Source organism: Indicator indicator, chromosome 13 (genome assembly GCF_027791375.1).
Source record: "Indicator indicator isolate 239-I01 chromosome 13, UM_Iind_1.1, whole genome shotgun sequence".
Lineage (NCBI taxonomy): Eukaryota > Metazoa > Chordata > Aves > Piciformes > Indicatoridae > Indicator > Indicator indicator.
Window position 1 is genome coordinate 15,679,343 of NC_072022.1, and position 19,548 is coordinate 15,698,890.

The following is a 19,548-nucleotide window of genomic DNA, read 5'->3' on the forward strand; positions in this document are numbered from 1 at the left end:
ATTCAGGCAATAATTCTTGTGGGGTCAAAAGTTGAACCTAAGGCTATGTATAGGTCCTGGTAGTTTTTAACTTTGTGGTGTGGCTTAATCATACAGATTTTCATTCTCCATTTATAGTTTGTGTACAGGGTGAAATCCTTTTCTTAAGGAACACTCTTCAACAGCTACTAGATTGCAATCAAGTTAATTGAATCTCTGCTTATCTAAGTAATTATATACTCATCTATATGACCTCAATAATGATACTGGAAGTTTCTCAGCAGCAAGCCCTACTCTAGCTGTGCAGGATTCCATCTCTGAAGGCAAAAGAAAATTGTGACTCCCAAGCATCTTGAATTCTTTGGAACACTGCCAATAATGTCATAATTCTGGTGATCTGAGAAACTGTTGACTATGTACCACTGACTTCTTGTCAGGAAAATTTGGTTTCAACATAATATGAGTTTTGATTACATAAAAGCTGAACTTTCAGGACTTTTTCCACCAGTAAGCAAACCACTCTTCACTCTTGGATGGTATTTTCCACATGTATCCTCTTACTGGGCCAAGTCTTCCTTCTTTTCTAAAACACAAGATACTACTTATATTGGAACATCTAGAGCCCACAAACAATTTATGTTGTTGCATATTGAGATGCAATTTGCAAATAATGCTACTGTCCAAGAAGTCAAAGTGATCCCATCAAATGTAAACTCACTTAGTATCTCCTCTCAAGTAGAGATCTGATGAAATGGATATATTTGTTAATTCTGGCCAGTGGGTATTGTGTTACTGTACCCACTGTCACACTCATGTTTTAGTGTACATCCTCTGCAATGTAAGTCGTGGATCAGTCTGCCCTGCCTTAAAAGTGACAGGCGTTACTGGACATTGCAAGCAATATCGATCACAAGTGTTAACAATTTGAATGCAGAATTTGCTTCCACCCTCCTAGACCTAGAATAGTGCTTAGAATAGCACTTTTGCATTGAAGATGAAGAAAACTTAGCATTTCAGGTGGAGCATGTGCGTGTTCATCACCCCTTTTAATTTACATACATACGGGCAGGTTAATCAGGAATTACCTGGCTGCCATTAATTCCAGTTTCCATTACTGTCAAAGACATATTAATGCTTCAGAGACTGTCTTCTAATTTTTCAGATACTTTGCATACTAAGCAGTTCTACCTTTCCCTTTATATTTCCTGAAGCTTCATCCAGGCAAAACGCGTTTCCTCAAAAACAGTGGGTGTTCTTGGACACTTTGTTTCCTTATTAGCATATCTTCACTGACACAATAGCAAGGAATGATACAAACCTCCCTCCATTTTTCAGCTAGTAGTGTTTTCAGGCTAATTCTTTAACCTTCTGATACGTGAACTAGCTCGTAGTTTAATCTCACCAATTTATTTTCTTTTCATAGAGAAATGGACAGCTCCTGTACCCCCATCCAGTATCATGTTCTTTCCCACACTGCAGTATGTTTTAATTCATGAAGACTGCCCATCGCCATGCACTGCTGGTTTAAGAAGTTACAAGATAACTGTCTGGTGTAATTACCAATCCTGATGACTTGCCATACACTCTGCAGCTTAATCCAGTATCATGAGATGACTTAATGTTTTTCACCTGGAAGCTATTGCAAGAATTAAATACAGGAATTTCCATTATTCTTTAGTATCAGAGCTATTATTCAAAAAGTTAACTCTGGCAGCTGTACTCCCTGTCTCAGTGGAAAACACACTTTAGTCAAAGCATTTTGTCCACTTTCTGCGGACAAAAAAAAACTTTCTGTGGACAAAATTAAGAGCTCGTGAAAATTATTTGTCTACAGCTACTTCTGTTCCCCTGAAATCAAGACCTTCACAGAGGTGGTTTATACACGAAGCTATGGTCCTAGGATTGCTGCATTTTTAAAGATCAGGTAAATTTCTTTTTCATATGTTTTTGCATTCACAAGTATTCACAGCATTGACTATAATACTCCATAACCCAAGGATTCTTACAACATTATGTGCAAACAAATTTGTTGTTTTGCATATTAAATGAGATGCTGGCAGCTCTCTTTAAGTTCTTAATGAAGAGGTGTGCATTCTGGTACTACTTGAGAGTTGCTACTCAGGTAATATGAGTTGCTGTAGACATTACTATAGGATCTAAGCTGACACTGTAGGATTGTCATTTTAGCTCTGGATCAACATTGGCTTGGTTTTATTTGTGCTACAAGAGGCTCATTACCTAAACAGTGACAGTCTTCTTCAGCCAGTTTAGCAAGAAAGCAGTTCCCACCTAACAGTGAAATGTTCTGTTCAACTGTCCTTGACACTTTTTGTTGCTATTTAGAAATCTGCAGCATCAGTGCACAGATATCCCGCTGTACAGGATGGGATATCTAGAGGATTGAAACCCAAGATCCTACACAGTCAGAGGGTGCCAAAAGGCAATACTCTGTTAAGATACCTGCATTGTATTTATTTGCCCAACAGCTGGGCATGCTTAAGGATCACATTAGTACACCACAACCACTAGATTTGATGACAAACAACTCAAAAACCCAGTTTAAAAGCAGCTGCATATAATAGTCATTCTTTAATTTTAGGCAAAATCTGCAACATACTTAGCTCAATATGGTACATTCATGACATGGCAGTGATGTTACCGCTGCATGCAACCATACCAACGCATCTGCCGATAACAAGGTACTTTTTCAATGAGACAACATTCTAACTTCCCAAGGGAATGTCTGCTCAGTAGGGTCCCAGGCTCTAGATAAAGGTCTGGCACAGGTTCACTGAAATCAGAACTTTGTCCAGGAATCTCTGCTATAGTTTTATTACTCACAGCAGAATAATCAGATATTATTTCAGTGATCACTTCACAGGTATCTTAGAGGTGACAAGACTGAGACTAATAAAGATAAACCCAGCTAAAAAACTGATGGTCATAAAAAAGGAACTAAACCACCAAGTTTAGGATGAAATGTAACCTTTCCGGATAGGTAAATATCTGGTGAAACAAATATGAGACCTAGAACTGCTACAAATATGTTTGATTTCTTAAATCAAAAAAAAAGTCCTTCAGAGAAACACATATATGGTGAGCAAACTCTTCAGTCCAGGTCACGTAAATGCAAGCTTGGCATATTGTTTAAAGAAAAACCAGCAACGTTTGCTTCAGATCCAAGGTCTAAGCTGGATGGGTTGTAAACACCAACCAAGCCAGTGATACAGAATGAAACAACAGCTGTGGCCAGTGAGAGAGAGAAAAATGCAAAACGCTTTGAACACTGAATGATACAAATTGAGGTTGTCCTACAGCTGTGCAATATCTTTTCCTGTGGCAACTGCAGCAGCAAGGCCCCCAAAAGCTCTGCCTGCAACTGGTGACTGCAGCAATCAGTGTTCAGGCATACATGGGCCTTTTCAAGTGGCCAGGAACTGTTTAGCTGGCATTAGTGGCCTGGAGCTTTGGTTCAAAAGAACAATAGGTGTACTGTTTTAGAGGCATTAAAGGTATTAGTGGCAAATCTGCATCGTGCCTTGTTTACTGCTGTACCAGTGGTATTAGACAGGAATTGAAAATGACTGCAACAGGCTGCTTGATTTGAAATACTCCATGCTGTAAGTGAAAACATGATTCTTATTATAGCAATCACTATAAAAAATGGATTATTAATGAGTCTTTTCTGGTTTTGTAATTAAAGGAAACAATAAATACTCCCACAAACTTTGCTGTTGCACTTGTCAAAAACGGATCATTTGAGCCATTTATATAATTTATGATTTAATGAGTTAACCTTTGATTTCTGTATGTTTTCTGTGAAAATCAAATGTTTTTCCACCAAGTGAAGAGACATGTAGAATACTTTAACTAGAGAATTATTTAAATTGGTGAGAAAAACTAGCAGCTAAAACCCCTTCTCTTGGCAGATCTACAGATAAACATATTAAGCCTTTAAATGGATTCTTATGGGAAATAAAAATCTTGATTGGCCAAGATATAACAGGATATCTCTGCCAACACATCTTCAGAAGATCAGATGTGCATGCAATTCTTTGTCTACTTTGAACACACAGTGAAAGGAGCTATGATAGCTCCGCATGTTTATGCATCCTAAACTCATACTTCTGTGCTATGAAAAAAACAGGAACAAATGAGGGCAGCCAGGGGCTACCAAGCTCCCCCCTTACAACTTTGCCCCATCATCCTTGCTCCCAGCTCTAGCTCCCTCCTAAAGATGTGGGGACAGGTTTATGCTATTCCCATGTCTTCCTGCTCCCCTCATCATCAGCAGCTCTGATGCAACTTCCAGAGGAGGGCAAGAGGCACCACAGCAACTCTCCTATAATGTCAGCTGCACTTGTCCCAAAGTTCAGGGCAGGTTTATCAACAGTTCGGTTCAGGCTACTTTTTCTTTCCAGTCATGTGAGGGCAATGCTTTTAAAGTTCCCAGCCACAGATGTGGGGATTTTAGAAGCTAAAATCCTATTGAGAAACATGGCTAAGACCTCAGACTGCATTTCAAGTTATTTGGGTCATTCACTCAAACCGTAAGAATATCAGAGTGTAGTACAATGTGCAGTACCTGTAAAATACAGCTCTAGATATACTGTGGTTTGGCCAGCTTTCAATTTAGAGCTTTCTATTTCAAGAAAGTTTTGCAGAAAACAGTGACGAAACTTTGATTAACATAGTCTTAATTTTACCTCCATTTCAGGTGTTTGACCAACTTCACTAACTGTTAGATTTAAGTCAACGAAGGCAAACTGAAAATCACAGATAAAAACTGACCATTGCCAATCTCTCAAACTGAAACCAACAGAGTTGTCACAAAGCTGTTAGAAACTAATCATCTTCAGAATTAATACACTAAACACCATAGTACAGTTGACCTCTACCGGTTTTACTCAGTCCTGTTTTTCTCAAAATACTATTGTAGATGTCTGATCCTTAAGCAAAAAAAAAAAAAAAAAAAAAAATTTAAAGTACTCAGAAGTATATATCCTCCCACTTTCAAGTGAAATATTTACATGCTCTTTAGCAGCATGTTTTATGCTGAAAGGTTTCAAAGTCAAGGCTTGTCATGTGAGAAAACAGCAATGCAAGTATGATGAGTCAATAGCCATAGTTCAGTAACAGAGAAAAACCTTCTTATTGTTTTTTACTGTCCCCTACTTTTACCTCCCAAAACCCACAGTGTTTAGAGTAACAAATTCAGGAAAAGCTAAGTAGATATTTTTAACATACATGTAGGCAATTTTTAAGACCAGCTCTATACAATCTCTCTAAGAATGCTTGACAAAAATGAGGCTCGTGTTCTATTTAGAATTGCTATTAGTTTTCTACCAATCTTTGAGTGGTTGCAGGTGCTAGCCATAGCTACATGTTTTAGGATGAAAAATAAACCTTTTCCCACATTTATTTCAAACAGCAGTTGGTCTCCACAGAGATACTCTGGTATAAGATTTACTGATGACTTTATACTACGGCTGCAATCCTGCAGCTCACTTTACCTAGTTTGGCATGCAAATGTGCAAATGACAATACAATGGGAAGCTGGAATTCAGCTTCAGCTGATTACGGTTATTCTATTTCTTAAGTATTTTTTTTTCTAAGTTAGCATAATTCACTATTGCGCTTCAAATTACATGATTTTAGATCACGGAATAATCCAATATTCGCTAATTAGATTAAACTTTCATTTCCCTTGACCCACACTTTTCCAAATCACCTACACGTTTCAAAGCACACAAAACCTGCAGCACACGCTCCACTTGCAACGCTACTGAGCCTAATTCTGAGCAGGGTGAACGCCACAGCTGGCACTCAGGTCCGAAACAGCTACTTCAGTCAAACTGCAGACAGTAGCAGTTCAGTCATAAAATTGTAGAACTTATTACATTCACAGTAAAGAAAACTGTCCCCAGAGAGTTACATATCCATCCCTGAAGACCAGATTTTTGATCTGGTTGTTTAATAATGTGAAATACAAAATTCTACTTATTGGTCACCTTTTTATAATTCATTTTGTATCTAAAACATTTTCAGTGGTGATGGTGTTCAATTGCTCACTTTGGTGTGTTTAAAATACAACACACTTCAGACAAACATCATAGAAATTAGTTATAATTTGTTTCTGTCTCACAAAAGGCATCTTTCCCTGCTACCAAGTCCCTGTTGATGGCTGTGGCTTACATCATAAATTTTATGGTTTTCATCATGTAAGTATCCTTCAATGTAAATCCACAACAAGTATTTCCTTTTACATGTAGCAGAAAATAACCACTTTCTACAAACCAAACGTTAACATAGCAAAGCAAATTGCAAACTTGGTGAGCATAAGTTAGTTACTTACTGGGCATCAGTTATCAAGAAAACTGCTTTCTATATTCCTGTACAAAGACTTCAAATCCAAGTTTCTCTCTTGTCAAAACAAAACCAAGCCAAACAAACTCCTGCACTCAGGAAAAAGTTTGAAAATGCTTACCTTGAAGAAGCTCCGAAGAAAATACATTATACTTAGCATTTTGGAAGGCTTAAAATGAGGAATTGTTCAGTCTTTAGAACATCCAAGGCCTGGGTGAATTCCTGCGCTCCTGCTGTGTCTTTAGTTACATGCTTTCTTGTTGCTATTTTGGACGGTCTTAGTACAAGGGAAGCATATGAGCCATGCCAGGAGCTTATGCTAAGGAGTTGCATAACAATTAGGGCTTATCTGTGCTGTGCTGTACAGTACAGCAATGCAAACAGGTTTGTTCACAGTTTACTAGCCCCAGAACACTTCTACTAGGCATGCCCAGAATGATGCCATTGTATTTGCTAAAGAAACTAAAGCTATTTGTGAGTGCTTCTAAAAGAACTGGAACTACAAAGGACAGCACATGTTCCCTTACATCCCCCCCAGCTTTTGCTTTTGCCAACTGCAAGTTCAATCACTTTTATACTTGCTGCAGCATTTAAAAGTAAAGGCTCCCACACTGAGCTCTCTATTTACCATCTTTAGAGGTAAGAAAAAATTACAGAACTAATCTTTTGAAGTGCAGAATAGTAAATGTAACTTCAATTTCTTATTTTTTTTCTTGCTTAAAATTAAGGTCTTTTAAAGATTATCTTTGCCTCAGTAACACTTACAGCACAGAGATGCAGCTTATACTGTGCAGTAAAGAATTTATCAACATTTGGTAGTCAGGACAGAGAGTTACAGGTGGGCTGCTCCCAGTGCACTTAAAATTAAAGACGGTAACTACAGAGTGCAAGCAAGTTGTCAGGGAGAAATCATTCTACATCACAACAACTCTTAGGCACAGCCTGATACTGAATGCTTTCATTTATGTTTCAATGTAACTATGGCTTATGTTTGAACTACTCAAACCACCCACATTAAAATCTTTACACCAGGTAGAGGTGTTTTAAGGAGGTGCTCCAGAGTACCTTCTGATATTCCAAGCTGCCTGCCACAGGGCAGAAAATCAGACAGATGTGTAGTGTGCCCAGCACAGCAAGGTGGGAAGAGGGACACAATACTGCAATAGGGCTGATGCCCCAAAACTTACCCAAGACTAACACCAGCTCTAACATGTAACAGACTCTTTGACTTGATCTGTACAAAAGGGGATGTCTATGTCATCACCCCTCAGTAAGTACATCCCTCAGGATTGTAAACCTCTCTATAACTTCCAGTGGTCATTCCTGCTAGGCTATTTCAAATAGAAATCCTATCGTTTCAGTAATACATGTAAATAAGATATTTATGCATAAATCTCATACTTTAGAGCAGGAAGTCACTTTTTACCACACACACAACTTCTCTGTCATTGTCAGAACAGCGTAAATTAGGTATACACAGCCATAAGGAAGGGCACACCTAACTTGTCAGAAAACAGGCCAGTAATTTCTGAATCACAATGTAAAGTGCAAAACCAATATAGTCTGTGGCTTGACTTGCCAAATGACTGCTTCAATGAAGTATGGTCCTGCCACCTCTTACCATTTCATAGATAAAAAAGAGTGTTTTCCCTTAAATCTTAGTTCTACAAGCACAGAAATCTTTTAAAGCAAACATTTGGTCCACATTTTGGGAGGATAAAAACTTCAGATAAAAATTCTAAGATGACTCAAAGCAATTAGATATCCAAAGTTAGTTTTCAAAACATCTGGGAGGGAAAAGGGCCTGGCTCATTTATTTTCAATACTTTTCTTTGTTAAGTCTTAAGTTCAAATTCTTTCAAAAGATTACATTTCATGATTTATTCTGAATTTACTATCATTCCTTGAAATTACGATCAACCTTCTAAAAGCTGCTTGTTTAAGAAACTGCAGACATATATTTCCTGCGTGCCTCTCCTGGTATTGACTTAGTGGGCTATGCTCACAAGGTTCAGCAGAAGCAGTTCTTTGCCCAAGCCCTGACATCAGACTCTTTGAGCAGAGGGAAATGGCTGCCCAGACGAGTCCAGCTCTGTGGCACCTTGGTATTTATTTTTCACAAACAGAAAGGAAAATAAATCTTTATTTGAATTAAGAGGGTTTTAATAACCATCAACCCATGCATGAGAAAACTAGATTTTTGCTCCCTGAAGTATCTACAAGTATTTCTAATTTCTACAGAACTGCCCACGTTGCTAACAACATGCCAGAAGCAGGTCATTGCCACTAGCCAGGGGCATTGCCCCAAGAACCTGACTCCCTTTTCAGTTGCTTATCTTTTCGAAATTAAGACTAAAGCTCACCTCCTCATCACTCACCCTATTCTTCTACAATTTACTTGTTCATGGGCTGGAAATAAGAACATTTCTTCCTGATCATTAGCTGAGATCTTTCCCTCAGACAGGTATACTTTTTCTTGGACTACTTTACTTCAACACAAAGGATGTGCAGATTGCACAATCCTCCCTTTATCGTCCAATTCCTTAAAGACAACACTACTACTACTGGAACTCTGCTGTTCAAAATTTCAGAAATATTACATCATCCTATTGCAGATACGCTGGGGTGTTCATAGCTAACCTTTCATAGTTTATTCTCCTCCCTTTTAAAGCAAACAATGGTCTCCCATGTGTTTGCTAGCCATCAAGTCCATTTTCAGAGTAAGGAGTTTCTCTCTTAACAGAAATCTCACTTGTAAAACTGTGGTGATCAGTTTTTTAGTGTATGATTCTCTTGGTCAATGAGGATTTGTTCTCTTTGGTATGGGCATAGAGCTGTTAATCCTCAAGTGCCCAAGGCTGGCCACTGTAGACATTTCTCTTACTGATATACCATCTAAACCTACATTCCTTCTCTGCTTTTTATAGAACAGCAGCTGGAAACTGTCACTGTCTCATAGAACAAAATATCCACTTTTCCTTTTGCTACTATAGTCAAAAATTACTGTTTAAACTGACATTGTCTTCAGCAGGTCAGACACTATGGGGTGTGTGGATCAAAACCATCTGTCTAAAGTTAGCTACCAAATCTTTGCAGAGCACTGAGACTAGGATTCTCCAAAGGCAGATAAGTGGCACTGAAATTCCACAAGTGTACTAGTAGAAAGCTTTTCTTCCCATGATTTCAACTATTTGACTACTTCATGTACCAATCATTTGAGTTAGTTTAGCACAGCTGGGAATTAAGTAGAATGTATCACATTGGCTTCCAAATCAACTAAATGTTAGAAAATAATGTTGATATCATTCCAGGCTTATGACCGCAAAGATCAAACATGAGAAGGCTTGTGTGTACATCTTACAGTGAGGATGGGGACTGGACACACCTTCTTGCCTTTTCTGAGACCATCATATACTTCTGCAAGATTCCTCCAAGGAAAAATTTTACCCTATGTTGTCTTCACCTTAGAGTACAAAGCCTAGAGATTTCATTGTTTTCATGTCAGTAAAGACATAACCATCCTCTATTAAAAAAAGTCTTTGACTAATTCTCAGTGGAACCTCAGTTTATATCTCTAGACTTCCATATTTTTAAATACTACAAAAAGCTCCAACAGTGAAGATTCTAAGCTGTCATCCTGACCTAGGTACTAAGGGACATTTCAGGCAGCCATCACTAACTGCCTAAGCAAGATGACTTAAGTGACCAAACAGGTATTCTAATTTCTGAATGATCATGTCAGACACTTTGATCTCTAGTGTAATTGCTTATTTGCCTGTAGGCAGTTCATTTGATTACCATTATCATAAAAATATACCTCTTGATGCAGCCTAACATGTTGGTTCAAGTACTCTTCAAATCCTTTGGATTTTTCCTCCTATGATCAAATCAAGTTTTCTGTCTTCATAGAAGGTAAAAGAATTTGTGCATATCATGGGAAACTGCACCTTTGGGAGCTGCAATATGTATTTCTGTGCTTTACCACAGCCTCAGCTCTTGACTGGGCCAACATTTGTGCTGCTAAACCAGAAATCTCTGTGTATCAACACCAGCCACCATTGCCAAAAAAAAAATCCCATTACTTCTGGACATCAGCAAGCAGCAACTAAATTAGAACTTCTCAGGCTATACTTTACATGACAGGACAGTTTAACAAATGGCTTTAATTACCAGCTTCAAATAAACAACAATAAAGACTAGCTGAGCAGCAGAAGCCATGGATTGAACCCTGAGAGGCATTTGGTTAGTTATGGCACCAGCAATGATTTCTGTCAAAACATGTATTGGATGTTCTGGTGCCGCCGAAAGGAGAAAAAATGTCACTGCTGTCACCATATCTTCGATCCCCTACCCAGAGGCAGATGAAGATATTTTTCTCCAATCTGACACCTTCATTCAAGATGAAGCCCAGCCTGAGATACAGCAGCCTTGCTATGAATATTGCTCAGTTCAACACATTTGTTAAAACAATGACAGTATTTCAAGGGCTCATGACATTCAGATTTCTAATGCAGAAAGTTTAACAGTCTAATGCGTGACAGCGCAGAGTACTTTATGAAGAGATTTGTCTGTAGTAACAGCTTTTTGGAAACCACTCCAGGAATAGACAGTGCACAAACAACAGAGAAAATCCCACAAACTGTTGTCTCCTTCTCTAAACAGATCCTATAGCAGATCACTGGGGAGCTTTCTCCCCAAGCAGGTGACATCATGAGGTTAGTTATTTGAGATGGGGCTAGTTCTTCAGACAAGAACTTTTTCAAAACTGAAGAAAAAAAACCACCACCAACAAAGTACTTGTACTTCTGGTAAAATTATTCCTTTGATTTACATACAAATGCTAGTTTGGTTAACCAACGTGTTTTCAACCAAGATGGTGTTAGCAACAGTAAGCTTTCACTTGTAGGACAAGTAATGAGATCATGCATACATAGACACAGTATGTTGCACAGCTACAGGCAGAGTATGACATTATTGTCATATATTGCTACACATTACAGTGGAAAATACTAAATGCGGATCAGGCCATTGAGCCTGTTAGCACAGAGACCAAAGTGTCATGTATACAGGCACAAGAGGCAATATTCTTTTGCACTGCTCTAACACAGAATGATAACCAACTTACTTTCCTGCTTCCTGCCTTGTTGATCTGGCAGCACTCTCTCTTCCAGGAAATCACAGCATAAATTTCCTATACTATCTTCAACAACCATTCACTGTGTCTGCCCTCTTGCAAGTGTTTTTCCTGCAGTATTTTATTGTCTATAAGATTTTCTGGGTTTTCTAGTTTTCACTTCACCACATTAGAATTAGCTCTTTTGGGTAGGTAATTTTTTTACAAATATCTTTTACATCTTGCCTTGTCATAAGTTTATTCTATAGGAGAGAACAATCTATTCTGCTGACAGAGAATCCAAGTTCAAGATCCCTGCTTCTGTTTCCACCCTTCTGCAGAACTAGTTGGATATCCAAGAACCGGGCACGTCCCATTTCTTAGCTTCGTACTTATTGGTTGGCTCTGGTACTTCCCCCCACTGGAAAACCCAGTTGTTGCTCACCCTCTACCAATAACTCTTTTCCTGGAAACTCCCAGACACAAATGTATCTGATTAAAATAAGAAAGTATGCACCCCTTTCCTAGTATGGCATAGCAGCTGGCAAGGGGCAAAGACACATATTTGTCAGCATTCATTCATTCCAACAACTTCCTACCTATTGTTAGGCAAGCCATGTCCTGGTATTTGAGTCAATACTACAGACAACAAATACAAATATCTCCATGGGCAGGTGCCAAAAGATCACTTTAACACAAATATTTTAGAGTCCTAAACTCATCAGGCAGGAGAACAGCACCAAACAGACAGCAGGTCATGCTGTCTGAGGACAGGCAAGGCTTTATCAAGGAGTCCCAGTGAGTTCAGTGAAGACCTGCTTCCTGCCTGTTGCTAGGCCCGAGAATGAATATTCAGAGCTTTGCCCTGGCCATGTAATGCTTCGAGGCACATTGTGAACTACAGGCTTACAGAAGCATCTGTGCATGTTTATGAATAGAACTTGGGCAAGCAGAGTCACCTGAAGACAAATACATCCATTCCTGCTCAGAAGATCACGCTCATGAGTGTGACAAAACTATCACACAACCCTAAGCTGCTAACTTCACACAGAGTATGCAGTTGCCGCAGGACATTTGTCATAAAATGTCTCTATATACTCAGCTTTTGCAGGAGTTAGTTTGTTAATCTTCTTTGTCACTTCCATTTTACTCAGATCACAAGGTCTTGTCATTGTATTCTTAATTCTGCCCAATGAAGTCCAACAGATACTGCACTTGTTGAATGCCAAGCACAAAGCAATAGACAAAACGACATTGGTGACCCACAGCTGGAATCCATTGTCTTTCCAGTTATTTGCATTGTTGAGTTTTATGTAGGTTACTTTTAGTTTGGTAAAATATTCAGTTAGGCTGAACAGAAACAGTTGGAATGAGTTTAAGAACTCATGTACCTATCTATGTCAATTCATAGTAAGATCTTTTTAGATTCACACATCTGAAGTTTTTCAGACAGCAATTTTTCACATACACCGTGGGTCAAGTGATATCCAGTCACTGGCCACTGAGATTTGTCATGCAGACTTTAAGAAAGGGATAAAATCTTGTCTAAGGCTGCTGCAATTGCCAGAAAATAGAATGTCCACTAACAGATGTAGACAGCTACGAATTTGGCTACTTAAAATTTTAACCTCAGTCCCAAAACTTGAAAGCTTCTAAAGCTTTCCTCACCACCTTGAATCTAGGCAATTATTTTACCCAGAGGGCCAGAAACATTGATTCTTTCTGCAAGACACTCCAGGGCTCCAGATGTTTACTCACTCTTCAGTGGCAAGGCAGAATACATGATTTATGTTCACTGTTTTGTTCTGCTATCAACATGTTGAACAACCTGTCCAGAAGAGCCCAAATGGCAGGATGCCCCAAGAAACAACAAAGGAGAACTGAAAAGTGACTGAAAAGCCAGGTAACTACCACTTCTGTTCTTTGAGGTAAGCAGTTCTACAATAATGATGGATTGAAGCATAGCAGGGGAAAAACAAAGCAAAACAAAACAGAAAAACCCCACAGTAACGTGCTAAGTTTACCAACTGGTTATTCTCACTAAGACTCACATTCTACACAAATCCATTTACAGTGACATAACTTTTTCAAGAACAGAGTCCTTATGTTTGAAAATCTCAGGAGTAATTCGAGGAAAAAGTTTAAAAGAATAAAAACTAATTTCATTATCCAACCTAGAAAACCTTTCTTTGGTTTTTGTTCTTGGTTTGGTTTGGTTTCTTTGCCTCCCAAAAGAGCTACAATAATTGCATTGTAATTCCAACACCTTCTCCTAGCAATTTTTCATGGCAAAAAAAGGGAAAAGCTGAGAAAATACGTCAGTGAAATAAAGTAAAAATAGTTATGATGCCTCCAGTGAGGAAAAGCAACTCAGGACAGTCTAAGTAATGGGGAAAATTAGAGACATGGAGCATTATACACTCAAATGAACTCACGCTCACCAGGCTGTTTGGTCTGTACAACACAAAGAACCCAGACAGCAATGCCAATAAAAAAAATCAGTGATGAGATTCTGTGGCTAAATACTCTGAACAGGCAGTACTTGGTTAGAAAAAAAGTTGACAATTTGGCAAATCTGTGTTTTAAAATGGGCCACCTGAAGATTCACTGCATTTTACTTTTGCCAAACACTGCTGTTGAATGTTTTAGACCCTTGTGAGAGTTCAAGGCATAAGGAAAAGAAATTCAACCACAATATCCCATGAAGAATAGTTTTTAGAAGTTTATGCAGTAATGGGTCAACTTTTATACTGTGTATGTGTAAGACAACGTGAATATTTTGCCTATGCACGAGCACAGTACTATGTACTGCAAGTTCAAGCACGCACACACCCATCTGTAGGTATTAAGCCTGCTTTGATCACTACTTCTGCTCCCATCCACTACACTGGGCCTGTCTTGCAGAAGTAACCTGCAAAAGTCTACTTCCGATCAGCAGTAAAAGCAGGAAAGGTGGAGAAAAGCAAAAACACTGTCCCAAAAAGTATGGTTCAGGAAAGAAATAGAAACATTTCAAAATGGGAAGATGTCACTGCATCTCAATCTTCATATTGTATGTGTATGTCTGGCATTAGTAATTGTTCTGAAAGCCAGCTTTATTGTTTATGATTTAGCAGTAAATCAAGGCAGGACATGAAACTTCCTTCTGAGTCATTAAGGGCTAGCTACCAGTTTTAATAGCATGCCAGATGCTCCCTTTGGCTTGCTAAAAAAACAGTTCTTTCTTACAAAGTATGATACAGACTAAACAAAGGTTCCAAGAAGACACTTAATGCGCTTGCAGAGGAGTTCAGATCGGAAGACCTGATTTTCTCAGGCTATCAGCTATATACCGAACCGATGCCAGAAACAGCACTCTTCTGACTTACAGGGTATGCCATTCCTTGTGTCCTGTTTAATCACTGCACTTCAAATCACACATACTAAAGCTCAGGTGAGTCACTAACATCAAGAAAAACAAGATGAAGCCTGTCATATTCCGTCTGCTCCATGCACACAAAACCAGTTGCACGGCTCCAGGACAGTGAAAGTCATGCTGTGTCATGGAAAAAAGACAACCTCCTTCTTGCCATATTCTTCATTTGCCATCTTTCCTTCAATGCAATGTTAATAGTATTTTCTTGGTTTTTGCTCTGTTCATTAGGAAAATTTCACCCCAACATTTTTTTCTACAAATAGAAGTTCACTTTAGTTTACACTTCCTAGGACAGTATTGATACCTTGAAAAGTAGCATGTTGGTTCATGTCTTGACAACACCATGCCAGCTATTAAAATAATAATATTTAACACTCTTCTATCAACCATTGTACTGAACTACTGTACAGTAGAAAATAATGGCTTTCATATAGATGAACTAAGTTTTTGAAGATTAATTCTAGATGCTTCCATTTTAAACAGGAAAAACTGATTCTGATTGGCAAACTGACCAAGGTTGTACATCCACCTAGAAAAACATCTGCGTCCACTGACTGCTTCATTAGATTAAATGCTTTCCAATCATTAATGCTGGGACCCCTTCCTCAAGTAAACTAATCCATTTTAGTTGTGGACAACTCTTTACTTGCTCTGAATCTGCTATTTTATTTGAAACCTTCAAGCAACTATATCTCCACTTAAACAACACCTCCAAGTAAGTAGCTCAGTACACCTATCTTCTAATGAAGACAATAGAAGAGCAGTAAAGCTGTCAGTATTGCACATTCATTTTCACGTCAGCAATCACAGTACAGCTTTTTATAAGGCTTTTTTGTCTCCTACCAATAGTTTAAACCACACACAAGACTGATTTTCTTCCATTGTAACTCCATACAAGACTTGAGTAATAGCACTTGTGCTTCTACTTTCAGGAATTCCATGTTTTGTAGGTAATAGCAACTTGAAAAATTACTAGAAAAACGAGAATTTAAAAACAATCTAAATTCTTCCACCCTTTTTATATCACATAAGCCTGTGTGGCACATTTCAGCTTCGAGCTATTGCTGAAGACCATGCCTTCAATTTCCTGCAAGTCAGTGAAAGGGATGTGAGGGTATCAGATATGGTTTCAGCAAATACAATTTTTCATATAAAATTCCACCAATAACCAGCATTATCCCAGGAAAACTTGCTTGCTTAGGGAGCCCTAAATATAAATGAAAGCACAGTTTCCATATGAATCCTAACTTTGTTAACAAACCGTAAATACCCATGATGGGTTTGAATAACACCTTATTTCTTTTGCAAGGAATTTGTAGAGACTGCAAGTATCAGCCAGTAGGAGTACTAAAGACATGCAGACATGCTGTTAAATCTATACTAAGTGGCTGATCCTCTCAGCTTTCATTTCACAGTTCGCTTTTCGGACTCCCATTTTCAAACAAAGTTTAGGACTCATAAAATGGTTAGAATTTTCCATATGATGTGCAGCTCTCACCAGGAATAGTCTCACTCTCCATTCTTGAGAAATATCAAATATTTCTTTCGAGCTCAAAGGATTCTCAATGCTATTTGCAAGATCTGAACTTGCTTGTAAGCCAGCACCTTCTGGGTCACCTAAAGGAAATGAATGGAAGCTGTTCAGCTTCAGAAGCACTGAGGTCCTCATCTTCGCAGACACTTGCTATAGCTTTTCCAACCGGAAAGGTTACAAGGGCCAAGTGCAAGGTCCTACATCTGGATCAGGGCAATCCCAAGCACAAATATAGGCTAGGCAAGGAATGGCTCAGGAACAGGTGATGAGGAGGACTTGAGGGTGTCAATTGATGAAAAACTCAGCATGAACCAGCAATGGGACAGAAGGCAACCATGTGTCAGGCTGCATCAATAGTGTGACAAGCAGGATGAGGGAGATGATTCTCCCCCTCTAGCCTGCTCTCATGAGACCCCACCTGGAATACTGCATTCAATTTGGTGCCCCCAATAGAAGGACATCAAACTGCTGGAGCAGGTCCAGAGGAGGCCACAAAGATGATCAGAGGGCTGGAGCACTTCCCCTATGGGGACAGGCTGAGAGAGCTGGGGTTGTTCAGCCTGGAGAAAAGGTGGCTCTGGGGAGACCTTATAGTGGCATTCTATTACCTGAAAGGGGCCTACAATAAAGCTGGGCAGGGACTTACTATGAGGATTTGTAGTGATAGGATGAGAACAAATGGATTGAAGCTCGAAGAGGGCAGATTAAGACTGGATATCAGGAAGAAATTCTTCACAGTGAGAGTGGTGAGACATTGGAACAGATTGCCCAGGGAGGTTGTTGGTGCCCCCTCCCTGGAGATGTTCAAGGGCAGGTTGGATGAGGCCTTATGCGATCCGGTCTGGTGGAAGGTGCCCCTGCCAATGATGGGGAGTTGGAACTAGATATTCTTTAAGGTCCTTTCCAACTCAAATCGCTCTATGAATCTATGAAAGGATCTTCAGCTTCCATCTTAATGAAGTAATTTCTGTTTACTTTTATGTGAAAAAACCCACACTTTTATGAGTTGTTATAAGTAGGCAACTCATTTTCAGCTAGAAGCCCTCTATAACTGGTTTCACATACACATAAGCATGTTTTACTACTTAATTTCCCAGGGAGCAAGCAGAAACATTTCATATCCAGGACATCTGAAGAATGGTATTCTCTTAGGTAGGGCCTCTATGAAACCAGTTTTACCATTGTGTCTTTTCAAAGCAAAGTACACATGGGGTGTTGTCTGATGATCTTGTTAGGAGAACACAAGGAGGGGGATACATTTATGAGTCTGCAGCACAAAATTCCAGAGTTTGGCAAAATATTTCACATGTATTACACTGACATGCAAAATCTCATGTTGTTTAAATGTCACTCAAAAGAAGACATTGCATATTAATCCCTTCAAATGGGTGCTTGCTAGAAAAGGACATCAGCTGGCAAGCAGACCACTGGCAGCACTGGCTACCAAGTTTTCCTCTTAGCTTTACCTGAAGTTAAGTGAATATGTTTACTTTTCCCTTTTAGCTGTACTTTAAATGTGGCTTCTTCTCAATTTAAGAATCCTCTCAAGACACCCACACAGAACCACACTGAAGTACAGATACAATCCTTTGACATCTCCTCCCCAAACAGACCAATTTACCTTATATGATGAGTCAGTTTTAGCTAGAGAGAAACAGGTAATTGTGAACTCCTCCATGGGCAAGCTTGGGAAGGAAGAGAACTTGGGAGAAAGGAGCTTCACTGGGCAGATGCTTTTACAGTTCTACTTGCAGAGCCACTTTCACTGGCATTTTGTTTACTGTAAAGTTCATTTTTTTTTTCAAAAGAGAAGAAAAATATATAGGATGGTTTTGTAAGTTCCTTCTATAGCTAGGGAGGTTTGCTTCAGTTTATACACCCCACTTTTGGCAGCAGACAAAACCATATTAGTTGAAGCAGGAAAGATACACACATGAAAACTGAAGTACTTTGTGACTTTGGGAGGAATGGAATTGTAATAAATAAGAAACAGAGAGGAGACACTAGACCAAGCATGTAAGTAGAGTGATTATGTGAAAAGACAGAGCATATCATAGCTGTTCCTCCCTCCTTCCACCTCCAGGGTCCTAACAAGTGAAGAGTTATGTTCTGATATAGAAAGGTGTGAAGACTCTAAGGGTATTATTAACCTTCATAAAACAGGTCTACATAATACTAGCATCAAACAGGGCTCCAAGGTCTGAGACATTGACTTGTCCAAGATCAACTCTGTTTAATATAAGAAAAGGACTCTGTTCAGTTCAGAATCAAACAATACCTAACTCTTCATATCACATAATCACTAAAAAAAAAAAAAAATAGGCACATTCATGCTCTGAGCTTTTGAGCTGTAGTTATTACACACACATGGAACACAATCCTAGGAAGGGCTGAACACCTTTAGCTTTCATTGTCTTCAGACAAATCATTAAATGACATTCATACTGTGTATGATACTTAGTATACTGTCATAATTCAATGTCATAATACATAAGAAAAAGGAGTGAATTTGTAGTTGTGCATTTGTTATTATTGGAGCTTGGTAGAATGACTATGCCATAAAATGAGCTTTTCTTTCAAGGATGTTCCTGAAATTTCTTTAAAGACAGCTGTAAGGATTGCAAGCTGATAAGGATTGTGTTGAAACACCATTTTTTTTCCTGAACATTTTCTTGTCATGCTCAAATACTCAGAATTTGTTTTGAACTGACAGAACACAGATGATTAATTCCAGTTCCTAGCAGATACAAAGAGCCTTTCTGACTATATCATGAATGAAAACACGTTCCCACATTGAATATGACAAGTGACTGGGCACCTGGATGTGGAGCTGGCTCTTCTCAGTACTTTCTTCTGTTTCTCCAACAGTTCTTCTTACAGTGCTTCCTTGGCACTCCTGTGCAGAGATACAGAAAAGAAAAAAAAAAAACAATTAGGTAAAAATTACGCATATAGAATAGGGTTAAAGAAACTCTGGTTGCAAAACGAAGCCCTCAGATGTTAAGAATCACCAGAATGAAGACTAGTTAGATGACACTAAAGCGTTTCCTTATATATTTGAGTAGTCTTTAATTATATAAGATAAAGGGGTTTTTATAAGTTCTGTGCTCCACTCAACACAGGAATGAACAATACTCACTT